The sequence below is a fragment of the Paramisgurnus dabryanus genome, chromosome 2 (genome assembly GCF_030506205.2).
Source record: "Paramisgurnus dabryanus chromosome 2, PD_genome_1.1, whole genome shotgun sequence".
NCBI classification, from domain to species: Eukaryota; Metazoa; Chordata; class Actinopteri; order Cypriniformes; family Cobitidae; genus Paramisgurnus; species Paramisgurnus dabryanus.
In genome coordinates, this window is record NC_133338.1 from 15047151 (window position 1) to 15062608 (window position 15458).

At 36.3% G+C, this 15458-nt stretch overlaps 1 long non-coding RNA gene across 1 annotated transcript; it reads right to left on the reverse strand.

Annotated features, from left to right (window-relative positions):
* Positions 1-421: 421 nt before the first annotated feature.
* LOC135783780 (uncharacterized) lies at positions 422-2212 on the reverse strand. Its single transcript, XR_010545785.1, has 3 exons — positions 2055-2212; positions 1468-1614; positions 422-1207 (listed from the first exon to the last, which is right to left on the reverse strand). It is a non-coding gene; the product is annotated as an uncharacterized lncRNA (long non-coding RNA).
* Positions 2213-15458: the final 13246 nt, after the last annotated feature.

Below are 15458 nucleotides of genomic sequence, written 5' to 3' on the forward strand. Positions count from 1 at the left end.
TTATCTTAACATGTGGCGTACACAGCCGGTATTAAACAATCATCTTTAAACAAGATAAGGTATATTAGCAATGATATGCAACGTTTTAATTAATAATTTATTTGAGTGTTGTATTGGAGTTATTAAAATTTATATAATATATATTCATATTCAAGTTATTTACTGTTAAATCGAAACAAAAATAACTTGTCATTAATTTAAGTTGTTTATTTATTTAACTTTTACCCCACAGCTTATTCAATTCACTGATGATCGGTGACTGCAAATATAAAAAATTTTAACAATAAACATTAGGCCTAAACATGAACTTAGTGAAAACCCAGCTATAGTCATCTTTCTGTGATTTACTAGTTTCTACATTAACTCATCCTACATAATGTAAACAACATTCTGTAAAAATATAACCTTGATATCTTTAATATTGAATCAGAATCTGCTTTATTGCCAAGTATGTTTTTGTCACATACAAGGAATTTCTCTTGGTGACGGACATACATAGAATAACTAAGTAAAATTGAAGACAATAACACACTAGTCACATAAAAACAAAAATAATTTAAATAAGCAGTATGGTACAGTAAGTATATGTATATATTTTCTCCTTTTTTACAATTGTGTGTAGTGATGCATGTATGGATGTTCAGATGCTGTTATTGTACAGATAGATAATAGGTGATATTTACAGTTTAGAATAGTATTTACAGATGTACAGTATGTGGTGATTATAAACAATATACAGTTACAGGTGTGGAAGTTATGGGTGCTTTAATTGTTAAGGTTTTAGCCTGAGGAACAAACTGTTGTTGTGTCTAGTATTCAGTGCCCTGTAGCGCCAAATGGCAAAAGTTCAAAGAAAGTGTTGTCTGGGTGTGTGGGGTTGACTGAGTAAAATCATGTCAAATATCAAAATCAATGTGAGATTAATGAAAATAACACTTTGATGCTCAATATATCATAATTACATTTCAAGACTTATCCTGTTTTTTCACAGGCAGGGTCACATATAACTGACTGCAGTAAGGTCAGGTAAAGCTTTTGTCACAGTTTGATCTTAAATAGTTTAAGGTCAGTGCCACGCCACCACTGCTTTACTGATGCAGAATAGATGAACAATTCGTCCCTGGGACACCCTTCCTCCAACTCGACCAGGTGGACAGTCTGTAAATAAATCTCTACACCATGGAGAATGTGTTCCAGTTGACAACACCTATTTTAAGAAAGAAAAATAAATATTAAAAATTAACTTAAATGTATAGTCTAAATCTAGGGATACTTTATATGAAGAAAAAAAACACTGTTACTACAGTATAAGCATCCATTTACATTTACACGTTTGGCAGATGCTTTTATCCAAAGTGAATTACAGTAACATGCTTTATTTAGTATGTGTGTTCCCTGATGATATTTGCTAGTAATGTAATGCTCTACCAATTGAGCTATGGGAAAATGTTTAAATTAATAACTCACTGTCAAGCCAGACAACATGAGCCTTTTCTCTGAAAGATGCTTCACTAACAACATGGTGAAAAAGCTGGCATGTCAGAGACAGTCTGAGGAAAGCCACATCTCCATCTTCTTTAATGAGCAAGGGCATCTTGCCAAATCCAGTCAAATCTACAAAAAAAAATCTCATTAAGTTGACCTTTTCAAATAAAAATGCAAAGGATTGTTAACATACAAGTACTTAGCCTCTTTCATAAAAAATACAATCCAGATGTATTAATTTAAGATTAAGTGATGGTTACAGTATATGCACCTTGAAATTGCTGGGCAAATGTCCTTTTAAAAGACATTCATCTAGAACAATGCAATAGCAAAAAAAAAACATTAGTTAGCCTAGCAAAATCAGGTTAGTTTTACATTAGACCTGCAGTCTGTCCACGGTTGGCATATATGCATATATATATGTTCTGAAGTAATGTTATAAGATTTAAATGAGAATCGCTGTGAACATATTAAGCCACCTTTATACCGCTTCGGACACCTAACACTAACGTTACACAAGACTATACATGTTGAAACAACAAATCAGTAAATAAAGATTAATTACCTACCTTTATACAATCACTGTTGTTAAATAATCCATCGTTTTTCGGCAGATTCTTCTTGAAATACCAAAGCACGTGCGATTGTTCACCAATAACAACACACCACCGCGCATGCGCGTAACATTATATTCACGGCGCATGCGTGTTTGAACATCCACTACGTATTGGATTAATCCACCACGTCATCGCGCTGCAGGCTGCAGCGAGGGGTGTCTCGAAATCGGGGGGCTCAAGATGGCGGCGTGAGCAGTTGTGTGTTTTGGAGCTGAGAAACAAAAGTAAGGTTTACTCAGTTCTAAAAACATAAAATGTTGTAAGCTGGCAAAAATCAACTGATTAAAGCAACAACCAAGGTACAAGGCGTTTGTTGGAAGACATCCCTGCTGAAAAAACCAGCTTAAACCAGCCTAAGCTGGTTGGCTGGTTTTAGCTGGTTTAAGATGGAAATAGCTGGTTTTAGCTGGTCTCCCAGCCTGGTCAAGGTGGTCTCCCAGGCTGGCCAGGCTGGTCAAGCTGGTCTCCCAGGCTGGCCAGGATGGTCAAGCTGGTCTCCCAGGCTGGTCAAGAAGGTCTCCCAGCCTGGCCAGGCTGGTATTATGGCTGGTCAAGCTGGTCTCCCAGCCTGGTCAAGGTGGTCCCCCAGGCTGGCCAGGCTGGTCAAGCAGGTCTCCCAGCCTGGCCAGGCTGGTATTATGGCTGGTCAAGCTGGTCTCCCAGCCTGGTCAAGGTGGTTCCCCAGGCTGGCCAGGCTGGTCTCCCAGCCTGGCCAGGCTGGTATTATGGCTGTTCAAGCTGGTCTCCCAGGCTGGCCAGGCTGGTCAAGCTGGTCTCCCATCTGGGCAGGCTGGTCAAGCTGGTCTCCCAGCCTGGCTGGTCAAGCTGGTCTCCTAGCCTGGCCAGCTTAAACCAGCTAAGACAAGCCAGCCGGACCACCAAGCAGGCATGACCAATCTTCAACGTTGAAATTTGGTTGAAATAACCTCAGTTGTTTTTTCAACATTGAGACAATGTTGAAACAACAGTGAATGGTAAACGATTGCAAAAGGTTAATACAATGCTTAAAAATCAACTTTGAAATTTGGTTAAAATGATGCCAGTACGGTGAATGGTAAACGATTGTATTATGACATTTTAATTTGTGAATCCTTTAGATAAAAATTTAAAAACTCATTTAATGAAAATACTTATATTTTATGTATACTATTTGATTGATTTTAACACTGGTGGGGCATGTGATTTCCATATGAATTCAGGAGATGGATTAGGCTGGATAATTTTTTTGTAAGTATTATTATGGTTGTTTTATTTTTATTAAATTTTCATCACAATGTCTAAAATATAACGTTTCAAATATACATTTTAAGAATACCATTAATAATATAATAACATCCAACCTTTTATCGGCTTTCTTTACGGTGCCACAGACAGGTCCCTCAGCCTTTTGTAAGCAAAACATGCCCATGCGGGCCCACTGTGGGGTATACTGTGGGACAGTGTGGGCAGGGCAAACTCACACCACATCCCAAATGGGCCCCCAAATTATCATTGGTTGTTATTATCTTAGCAGATAATTTTCTTTTGATGTTTGTTGTTAAATCAAAAACTAGTTACTACACTTTTATTATAATAAAACCATATTTTTATTTTTATTTTTTTATAAAGCTCTGTCCATTTAGAACAAAATGTGCAGGCATGCTTATGAAATAATTGAACCCACCCCCGGGTGAAGATCTAAAAAGCTATGTTTTAAAAGCACAATATTTCTGTTTATTTTAATACAAGAAATATTTATTCTTAAACAAGTTCTAATTTTCAGTTCAGTCTGGACGTGGGACATCTTTTTTTACCATCTTTATTGTTTTTTTAACATGTTGTCTTTTGTTATGTGTTATTAGCTATGGTTATTAGTCATGTTCGACTTCATGCAGCGCTGCGAGAACAGACATCATACGTTGATGACGTCAATGTATCGCGAGAGCGAGTCAAGAAATTACACTCTTGCGGTACATTGACGTTATCAACCTGTCAGCGCAGCAAGAAGTCGAGCACACGTATTTGCGGGCGCGCGCCTACGTCCTCGTGAGTTCAAAGTGGATTTTAACCGTTTACCTCCGACGACAGTTTTCATTTCTATGGCAAATTCTAAGGTAAGTTTTTATTAATTCCTGGTTAAGTCATTAAAATCAGTTCACAGTTATGTTTATTTTGTTTTTAGTAACAGTTAATTCGATATGACTAAAATATTCTGAACTTTAAAGAGTAACTAAACCCCAAACCAACTTTTTTTAGTTAATGATCTGTAAGAATGATGCTTTATTAGTGCTGTTCATTGATTTTAGTAAGTTTTTTGACATTTGGATATAAAGTGTTTCAATACTACAATATATGGTGTAAAAACGTCTGAGTGCTGCCCTCTTGAGGTTGAACGGTGGCTACTGCAGTTGAATTTTCCTATTGGATGTTGGGTCCAAGAAATGACTCGTGACGTAAGCAGGTTCAAGCTCACCACGCCCTTGTTACGATCTCACCACACACTTAGTTCGTCCCCCCTATCTCCGTTGGGATCTGCCCACTTTTTCTGCATTTTTCAAATATTGCAGTGGGTGGAGTCAGGCTCTGACCAGGGGTTTAGTTACGCTTTAATGTTGACTGTTGATGCAGTGGTTTGACTGAGCTCGTGACGCATCTGAGCTAATGTATGCAGATCTTTTATTTGTCTTTACCTTCTATAAAAAGTGTTATCCTCGTTCTTCAAATTTATTTGACATTGTTTAGATAATTATAACGCAAGTTATTTCAATGTAGGGTTTGACGCGTAAATGTAAGGTTATTTAACTTACAGTACGGGCACACAGTTTACAGTAGCCTGTTAAAATGGTTAAGAATTTAAACAGAAGCCATCAATTCTGGATTAAGTTAATAACTATTGTATATTTATGTTCACTTTTCTTTACAGGTCATTTTCTTGTTGTGTTTTGATGTTTTCCATTGGCTGAAGAGTAAGTATTACTTTGTGTTTATATTTGCATCCAAAACATAAGTGCTCAAAAAGTGCATATCTGGTTTATCATTGTCATTAGGAAAATATAAGAAAATAATTTAGGATACAACAATTATTGTTCAGCACAGCAATTCATTTCTTTTGTATGTCACTATTCCTTCTACAGTATGTAGGCTTACATATTTCAAACCCTTTGTTTTCAATAGACAGAGACAAAAGTGAATTCATAGTTCAGAGTGGATGTTGACACAAGTTTAAGAGAGGCTTCAAATTGACATATAAAATTGGTCTTTGTGGTGGTGTACATAACAGCATCTTTATGTATTATGGTTTCAATCATAATTTTTTAAATGATGGCTATGTCCATGAGCTACCACCCACCATTGTAACGCACCACCAAGCTAGCATTTTGTAATAGAAATCAATAATTTACTATTTATTTTTGAAGCATCTCCCCTACAACATTACAATGCATTTAGTATTTGTTTTGTATTCAGATCAAATTCTACTAATCATAATAACTAAGATGCAGTGTTTTGTATTTCACAATTTATATTTTCTTTTGAAAAGGGGCCATGACTTGTTTTTTATTTTATTATGTGTTTTATATTGGAGGCAGATTACCATGCAATTTGAAGAAGTGTGATAAAATACACAGAGGTGAAGTCATGTGTCTTTCCAGATGCCCAAATCTGTACCACTCAAAAAGTAATGAAGTGACAGTGTACCATGACAAAAAATTTAAACATTCTTTATTTCTTTCAAAGTTGTACTTGGGCCACAGTTTTTTGTATTTCTAACCAAAACATTACATTTATGATTGTATACTAATGAAATATGTTTTTCTTTTTCTGAACTTTATCAAATGCAATGATAGCTAAGATGAGCCTGAAGAGGAGATTTGGGAAGTCTTTGCTTTGCCAGATCACCTGTGGTAAGTTTGTAAAACATATATTAAAAATAGGACCAGAACATCTCCTAATCAATTTTTTTTTATCAGGTCGGGATGTCTGCTAACAAGATGCCTTGTTGGTCTGGGCGAGTTTGAAGTCTCTCACAGACAGTCCAGAAGGTCTGGAGTCCATCTTAGCTTTTATTGGTAAGTGACTGCACAAAAGGCTGTTTGACCCACACGTAAAGCAACCAGTCAATGTTTGCTCTGTTCAGCATGCTCTCTGCATGCTCTGCTGCTGAAAGAGATGACCAGTCTTCCAGAAGACTCCAGAGTTGTTAAGGACATGAAGGATGAGATAAAAAAAAACTTAAGCTCAAGGTAGGCGTGCATAAGTGTGTGTGTGCACGTGAGAGTGTGTGTGACTGCGTGTGTGTGATATATATAAAAATAAATATATAAATAAATATATACGAGATAACTCCGTTTTTAACACATGTTTATTATTATGTTATCATGTTATTATTTTTGTTTTATGGTGCTACTTAGCTGTATTTTTTAAGTTATGAAGGTTTAAATCAAAACAAACCAACTGCAGTTGAAGTGATATATTAATTGGAATGCACAATCAAAAAACGAGATTTCTGAAAATTTTTCAAAACGTAGTTATCTCGTTTTGCAACAAAACATATACATATATATATATATAAAAAAAAATTTAAACATTCTTTATTTCTTTCAAAGTTGTACTTGGGCCACAGTTTTTTTGTATTTCTAACCAAAACATTACATTTATGATTGTATACTAATGAAATATGTTTTTCTTTTTCTGAACTTTATCAAATGCAATGATAGCTAAGATGAGCCTGAAGAGGAGATTTGGGAAGTCTTTGCTTTGCCAGATCACCTGTGGTAAGTTTGTAAAACATATATTAAAAATAGGACCAGAACATCTCCTAATCAATTTTTTTTTATCAGGTCGGGATGTCTGCTAACAAGATGCCTTGTTGGTCTGGGCGAGTTTGAAGTCTCTCACAGACAGTCCAGAAGGTCTGGAGTCCATCTTAGCTTTTATTGGTAAGTGACTGCACAAAAGGCTGTTTGACCCACACGTAAAGCAACCAGTCAATGTTTGCTCTGTTCAGCATCTCTTGGGGGGGGGGGGGGGGTTAATATTGATATGACCCAAGTATTCCGACCCTTTACTCAGTACTTAGTTGAAGCACCTTTTGAAGTAGCAATCTTTGCAACTCCTGGATTCATTTGTAACCAAAGCGATCAGAAGCACCATTCACTTCTATAGTATTCTTTTAGCCTATTATGGAAGTCAATGGTGCTTTCCGGTCAGTTTGGTTACAGACATTCCTTAAAATATCTTCATGTCTTTATGCGAACCCATCAGCAACCATCAAGAGAAATTGGAGGCAGCTGAGCTAAATTGCAGATATTGATGCAAATGATCTGAATATGTATAATGTAAATATAATATTGCAGTTTTGCATCATTTTTTGAAAATGACTTTTGTTTCCTCTTTAGATGCTGTCATCAGGTTTTAAGTACAGTATGAGCCAGAATGGAAGGGTGTTGGTGGCCATAAGAAGACTGTGAGCTAAACCTACAACAAAATTCATATTTGCAGTTTTCCTAGAATATTTTTTTCTATTCAGATGAATAAAATTACTTTAAAATATTATTTTGTTTTCATATTTTATGTTTTTATTCTGTATTTGGAATATTCCACTTCTGCACTACTAACTGGAAACCTAACTGTTTGAAAGAATTTGTTTTTATCTATAAAAGATCAATTTTAACAGCTGCTTTTATGTTTATTTAGAAAGGGTAGGCACATGCCATCATTCACAAACTTTACCTACTTTAGGTGTTTAGTTTTATGGATGGGGTTGTACTGTAGGTAATGAGCAGCAAATTGCATTCTTGTAATAATTACACTAAAACATGATATGTACAGCAAATCATTTGGTGAGTATTAAAATGTAAAGTAAAAATCTATATTTAGTGTTAAAAAGTGTGTTAAAACTGCGTCGCGATATCAACCTTGATTCACCTTTGTTGAAAGTGTGATGTTGAAACAACATTGAAATGTTGTGAAATCAACATTGAAACAACGTTGTGAAGTCAACTTTGATCCACTTTTGCAAAACCAAAAGGTAATCCAACATTGATGCAACGTTGGTCCCTGACGTTGATTCAACGTTGAAATGCCGGCCGAGAATCTAAGACCAGCCTAAACCAGCTAAAACCAGCCTGGCCAGCTAAGACCAGCTTAAACCAGCTAAAACCAGCCTGGCCAACTAAGACCAGCTAAAACCAGCCTGGCCAGTTAAGACCAGCCTGACCAGCTTAAACCAGTCTGTCCATCTTAAACCAGCTTGACCAGCTTAAACCAGCCTGTCCATCTTAAACCAGCTTGACCATCTAAAACCAGCCTGACCAGCTAAGACCAGCCACCCGACCAGCTAAAACCAGCTAAGACCAGCTTAAAGCAGCCTGGCCATCTTAAACCAGCTAAAACCAGCCTGACCAGCTAAAACCAGCCTGACCAGCTAAGACCAGCCACCCAACCAGCTAAAACCAGCTAAGACCAGCTTAAACCAGCCTGACCAGCTAAAACCAGCCTGACCAACTAAAACCAGCCTGACCAACTAAGACCAGCCATCCTGACCAGCTAAGACCAGCCTGACCAGCTAAAACCAGCCTGACCAGCTAAAAAAAGTCACCAAAACCCCTCTTAAACCAGCATGAAACATCCAGGCTGGGAGACCAGCTAAAACCAGCTTGACCAGCTTAAGCTGGTTTTAGCTGGTTTTTTCAGCAGGGATGGTCATTGAAAATTGATAAAAGGTAATATTGGGATACGGTCGCGTGCTAACTTTGGAAAGACGATAACGTTACAATGCAGGACTTTCTTGAAATTGAGATGGAGTCTGCTGCAAAGGAAAAGAGGCAATTACAAGACGCTCACTCATATGCATGCAAAGTGAAAGATGGAGGTAACTGCACATCTGACCCAAACACGCCAATTAAACAGTCAAAAAAGAAGTCCAGGACCAATGAAGGAAATGAACCGTCTCTCAGTGAACTACAGGAAAACATCATCCGAATCTTGACTGCGAAAATTGACGAGAGAGCTGATCAAACAGACAAGGCAGTGCAACAAAATACTCTCCAAATTGAAGGTATTAAGAAGTCACTTGATAGCTGCCATCAAGATGTAGCCGACTTAAAAAATGAAAATGCATGCCTCAAAGCACAGTGCACAGAATTTCAGAAAAAGATTTCAGAATTTGAGCAAAAAATAAATGATGCTGAACGGTACAATAGACGATGGAATCTGCGCCTGTACGGGTTACGTGCAAGGCCGCCTTAATGCACGAGCTTACCTGGGCTGAAGCCCAGGGGCCTCCCAAGTTCAGGGGCCTCCCAAGTTCACGTTTATATTGTTTTGTAACTTGTCAGGTTATGTGTCAATCACTCTAACTGCACGTTACATGGCTGCTGATTGGTCCGTGGTATAATAAATAAAATATCAGACGTAACAGATTTTTCTATTCCGCGTAATGTAATTAAGTGCGCGTTGTCAACTTGGCATTCCTGCATGTTAGACTGAGTGTGACAGAGAAACAGGAAATAATCCACCAACAAATGAGAGAGTAATTTCTGAAATTTCATAATAAGCACTGCAGGTCTCTCTCTCTCTCTTTCGCGCGCGAGCTCGCTCTCTCTGTGCTCGTGCAGCTGAGTCTCTGGCATGCAGAAGTCTCTCCAACTGTGCGCAAGATTCTGTGCTGCCAAATAAAGAAAAGAGTACCCGAACATATTAATGCTGTTCGTTGTTATAAAGTTTAAGTTTACTCGCGTTTATATCAGTGACGCGTGCGCAGCTGGAGCGATGTAGTTTGACGCGATGTTAGCTCACAGTACACACATCTGTTGGTTTAGAAAGACGACGCAACGGTAAATGTGCAACTCAAAGCGTGACAAGACCATCTCAAATAATCATCCCCTGATCGCACCATTCATATTTATAATCTCCTTATCTAAAGATAGGTATGTTCCCTGTCTGTTTTGTGCATATTCATACGTGTTCGTTTTACATGCGTAGTATGCATAAATACTAAATACAATGCATACTATATCTTCAATAGCCTACAAAATAAATAACTGATTAAAAAACAAGATTCTGTCTATAAAGACGTATCTTTTGTTAACATTAATGCATTTTCACTTTAAAACAGTGTTTCTCAAACTTTTTCAGCCCAAGGACCACTTCATCTTCCAATATTTTTCTGAGGACCACCTAACAGAATCCCACTCTAACACGCCCCCCAAAAAACAACAAAATAGGAAGGATAAGCTAAATTTAAGTTTAATATGCAACTGTTTTGAGTCAAAAACAAATTTTTTAAACACAAATGCAATGCTATGTTCAGAAATTATTATATGAATTTTATTTCATTTGAAAAAGTAAATGTAAAATGAGTTGCAGCTTAATATGAACAACAAACTGCACATGTGAAAAAAAACTGCAATTAAACATACTGTAACAGCCTAGGTCCCACTTAATGTCATTCCAAAGAGCACTTCAGTGCACATATCAAAAAAGTTTATAACATGGAACATAACATTGTTTTATGCAGTTTTTTGTCAAAGCTAATTATTACAGTAGCCCTATTTCAACAACAACAGCCATCTTAATAACTGGCCGCAAACATTAGGCTAGCTTCTAATAAGACAGAATATGTTTTTAGATTTCGCAAGAGCAGTGAAATCAGGTGTATGTTTGTCAGCACGATACGCATACAGTGGTGCAAATGAACTATTACTCGTTTAAATTGCATTATTGTGTGAGAACGATGCTTTGAATTTGGGAAAAACGGCAGTTTCATTTATTAAGACATTTGACGTAAATGTCATTGTTGATAAGCAAGTCATAATTGAGCAGACTTATCAGACAACAATTGTCGGAAAAGGCAGTGTTTTAAAGCTGGAAATACAACAAATAAAGTTAAAACAGCCATAGAGTCCGGTCTCTTAACTCACCACAGTCAGCTATCGCGTCTTGAGACGCGGGCGCGAGCGGGGGAGGCGATCGCCATGAACTTGTGGACCAAAGCGCGAATATAAACACGTGACACAGCTGCTCGCACCAGTCACGTGACTCGCGCTCTGCAGCTCATGCTGTATGAAACAGACGCACGCGCATCAACTCGTAACTGTAGGGCCCGTTGTCTAACTTACTAAATTTATTCTAGAGATGTCTTTTTTACAGACTACATAAAGGGACGGATCAAATTACCTTGGGGGCCGGGTCTGACCCGCGGGCCTCCAATTGAATAGCCCTGGTATAAACACTTGCCTAATTTAGGTAATCTTTTGGCGGACCACTAGGGGGGTTTGGCGGACCACTAGTGGTCCGCGGACCACACTTTGAGAATTACTGCTTTAAAACTAACTTTAACTTCTTATATTTTTAAAACTGTGGTGAGCATTTAGTTAGTGAGTGGCAATTTTCTGCAAATTTGTATATTCCAAAAACTATATAAACATAAAGCTTATAAACATATATACTCTCACACATTTTTGTTTTATTTTCACCACAAGTTGCTGTGTGTGGTTGTTAAATAAAGTGTCTTGTGATTATGCTCAAGTGGGCTCAGTGATATGTTAATAATGATATTATGGTGTTTTCTGGGTCAAAGAGGGAAAACTCACTGTTGTATGTATTGAAAGAAACTAATGCATTTTGTGATGTAGATTACCTAGATATTACACTTATTTTTTTTTTAAATGAGACTATAAATTGAGGGTATGGGGGGCCTCCAAAACATCTCAGCCCCAGGGCCTCACATTGGGTTAAGGCGGCCCTGGTTACGTGAGAAACCAGACGAAAACATCAAAGAGGTTGTGAAAGATACATGCAGAGAGGTGTTCCCAGTGGCACAACACAGTTCTGTAATCGAAGCCATAGATGTAGTGCACAGGATCGGCCGACTTCAAGATTTAAAGAACAGCAATGCCCCAAGACCCGTGATCATCAGATTTCTCTCCCGGTCTGCCAGGGATATGGTGTGGAAGCTCTCAAAAGCAAATGATCTCCTGTTCAAGAAGCATCTTCGTTTCAAGGAAGACCTGACTGTGGCTGATAAAGAGGCACGCAGAAAATTATGGCCACTTGTGGAGAAGGCGAGAAAAGAAGGAAAACGAGCGCATTATGTTGGTAACAAGGCATACATTGATAACAAAGAGGTCCGTGCAACCTAATGATAGACCGTAACATAATTTGGTTACCAAATGTAACCTAACATGTGAGATAGACTATTGTCTTATGTTGCTGTTGCAATTTAGTTGAAGTAATAAGGTTATCTGTCTTATAGACAATATAAGTTAGTTGATACTGTTGTTGTAATTACTGTTTATATACTGTTAAAAAATGAAAAGGTATTTTTGCAAAGAAAAGCAGAAATGAGTGACCATACTAGTTTAAGTCTCTAGTACTTACTAAGATAAGCGATTGTTTAAAGTTTATGTTATGTCTGTTTCAATTTTTTCAATCAATGCCAGGGGTTTACGTAATCTTTTGAAAAGGAAATCTTTATTTTTATACTGTAAAGGGAAGGGTGCAGATTTTTATTTTGTGCAGGAAACTCATTCATGCAAAGAAGATGAAAAGTTTTGGAGAAGTCAATGGGGAAATGATATTTGGTTTACTCATGGCAGCAACAGAGCAGCAGGGGTCGCAATACTCAAAGGGAAATTTAAAGGTCATGTTCTTAGCCATGAGAGAGATAATTCTGGAAGATTTGTGATATTGCAAATAAGCATTGATCAGTCACGGTATGTCTTGGTGAACTCTTATGCCACTAACAACAAACAACAAAATGCTGTGTTTTTTAAAAACATTGAATTAAAATTATTACAAATAAGGAATAAATTCACTGATACTAAAATAATATGGGGTGGGGACTTTAACTCTGTACATAATGGAATAATGGATAGATGGCCATCAAAACATGATGTTAATGCTGAAATAAGCAATGTGTGCTTTCGTTTAGGGTTAATAGATATTTGGCGCCGTAAAAATCCAAACCAAATTATGTATACATGGAGTAACAAAGATCAGTCCAAACAGTCACGTATTGACTATTTCTTAATTTCAGACACACTGGAAGATTCTGTTCAATCTGTTTCCATAGAGCCTTCAGTTTTGACAGATCATAAAGGAATAACAATTGACATAAATGAACATGGTTCAAGCAAATTTAAAACAAACAGAGGTTATTGGAAGCTCAATAAGACACTTTTAGAACATGAAACATTTAATTTGAAAGTAATAGAAATTATTGACCGGTATTGGGCTCAGGCTAAAGTTATGAATACATTTGGTAAATATTGGGAACTCACTAAATATGAAATAAGGAATTTAGCCATTTCAATAGGGAAAACACTTGCTTCTGCTAAAAGACAGAAAGAATGTAAAATTATAAAAGAAATTATGGAACTCTCTTGTAAAGGAACCTTGAATGCCAAAGAATTACTAAAATTATCATCATTACAAGTTGATTTGGATACTATTTATGAAGAGAAAGCAAGAGGAGCATTTACAAGATCAAGGCAAATGTGGCTCGAACAGGGAGAAAAGAATACAAAGTATTTTTTTAACCTAGAAAAGAGAAATGGAGAAATGTCTTCAATTAATAAACTATTAATAAATAATACTGTGTCAGAGGATTATAAAGAAATATCCCAACATGTTACTCAGTTTTATAAACATCTCTACACCTCTAATTTAGTCACTAATGATATGGATACATTTCTGGCCAATGTGGGTCAAATAAAAACTATTAGTAAGGATTTCAAATTATTCTGTGATGAAGAAATACAATTGGACGAAATTAAAGAAAGTATTGGAAATTTTAAAGATAATCGGTCTCCAGGTAATGATGGACTTCTTAGTGAATTCTATAAGGTTTTTAGAGATAAATTAGCACCGTTTTTGCTTGAAGTATATAAAGAATCTATAAATAAAGGAGAACTGCCAGACTCGCTAAGACAAGGTGTTATTACTCTTATTCCAAAACCAAATAAAGATATCCTTCACTTAGACAACTGGAGGCCTATTAGTCTTTTAAATAATGATGCCAAAGTATTTGCACATATATTTGCTAAAAGACTGAAGCATGGGTTAGATGAAATTATTGATGAAGAACAAAATGGATTTATTCCAGGACGACATATTAGTGATAATATTAGACTTGTACTAGATATGGTAGATTATAATGAGTACATTTTGGATAATAGTCTTATGTTATTTATTGATTTTCATAAGGCATTTGATACGATAGAACATACATTTTTGTTTAAAACAATTGAGTTTTTTGGATTCGGCGATTATTTTTTAAAGGCTGTTAAAACGTTATATAAAGGATGCAACAGTTCTGTGAAATTGGCACAAGGAACATCTAATAGATTTGATATTAGCAGAGGAATAAGACAGGGGTGTCCATTTTCTCCTTTTTTGTTTGTATTAGCAACCCAAGTAATGGCTACTCATCTTAAGAAAGGATATTTTCAAGGTATTACAACTATGGGGAGGGAATTTAAGTTGTGTCAATTTGCGGATGACACAACAGTGTTTTTAAAAGATACACATGAAGTCCATAAAGCTGTTAACTGTATAAATAAGTTCTCAGCTGTATCAGGATTGCGAATGAATCTGAGTAAATCTGTTATTTTTCCTTTAAAAAACTGTAATTTATCAGATATTTGTGGGATTCCAATCAAGAATACGGTGACTTATCTTGGGGTAATTATATGTAAAGATGAAAATACTCGTAGTAAATTAAACTTTGACCCAATAATTAGGAAAACTAACAATAGATTCAACATGTGGTTACAAAGGGATTTATCATTACAGGGAAGAATCCTTTTGTCCAAGGCTGAAGGAATCTCCAGATCAGTTTATGTTTCCTTGTCACTTGATATGCCCTCTAAAATAACTAAAGAATTGGTCAAATTACTTTTTGATTTTATTTGGAAGAGGAAAGCACACTACTTGAGGAAAGAAATATTGTGCAATTCTAAAGATAATGGCGGCTTAGAGGTATTGAATTATGATACACTAAATAATGTATTTAAAATTAATTGGATAATACAATACTTAAAAAAGAAAGATAATATGTGGAACGCTTTCCCCAAATTCTTGTTTAAGTCAGTTGGTGGTCTGGAATTCTTGTTAAAATGTAATTAATCTATTGATAAAATTCCACTAAAACTTGCAAGATTTCATCAACAAGCTCTCATGGCATGGACATTGGCATATAAACATAATTTTTCCCCTAGAAGATATTATATTTGGAATAACAGAGATATTTTATATAAACATAAATCCCTTTTTTTTAATGTATGGTTTGAGAATAACATAATATTGGTTAGCCAGTTGATGAATGGTGATGGAGCTTTATTGTCATACACAGAGTTTCTTGACAAATTTAAAATT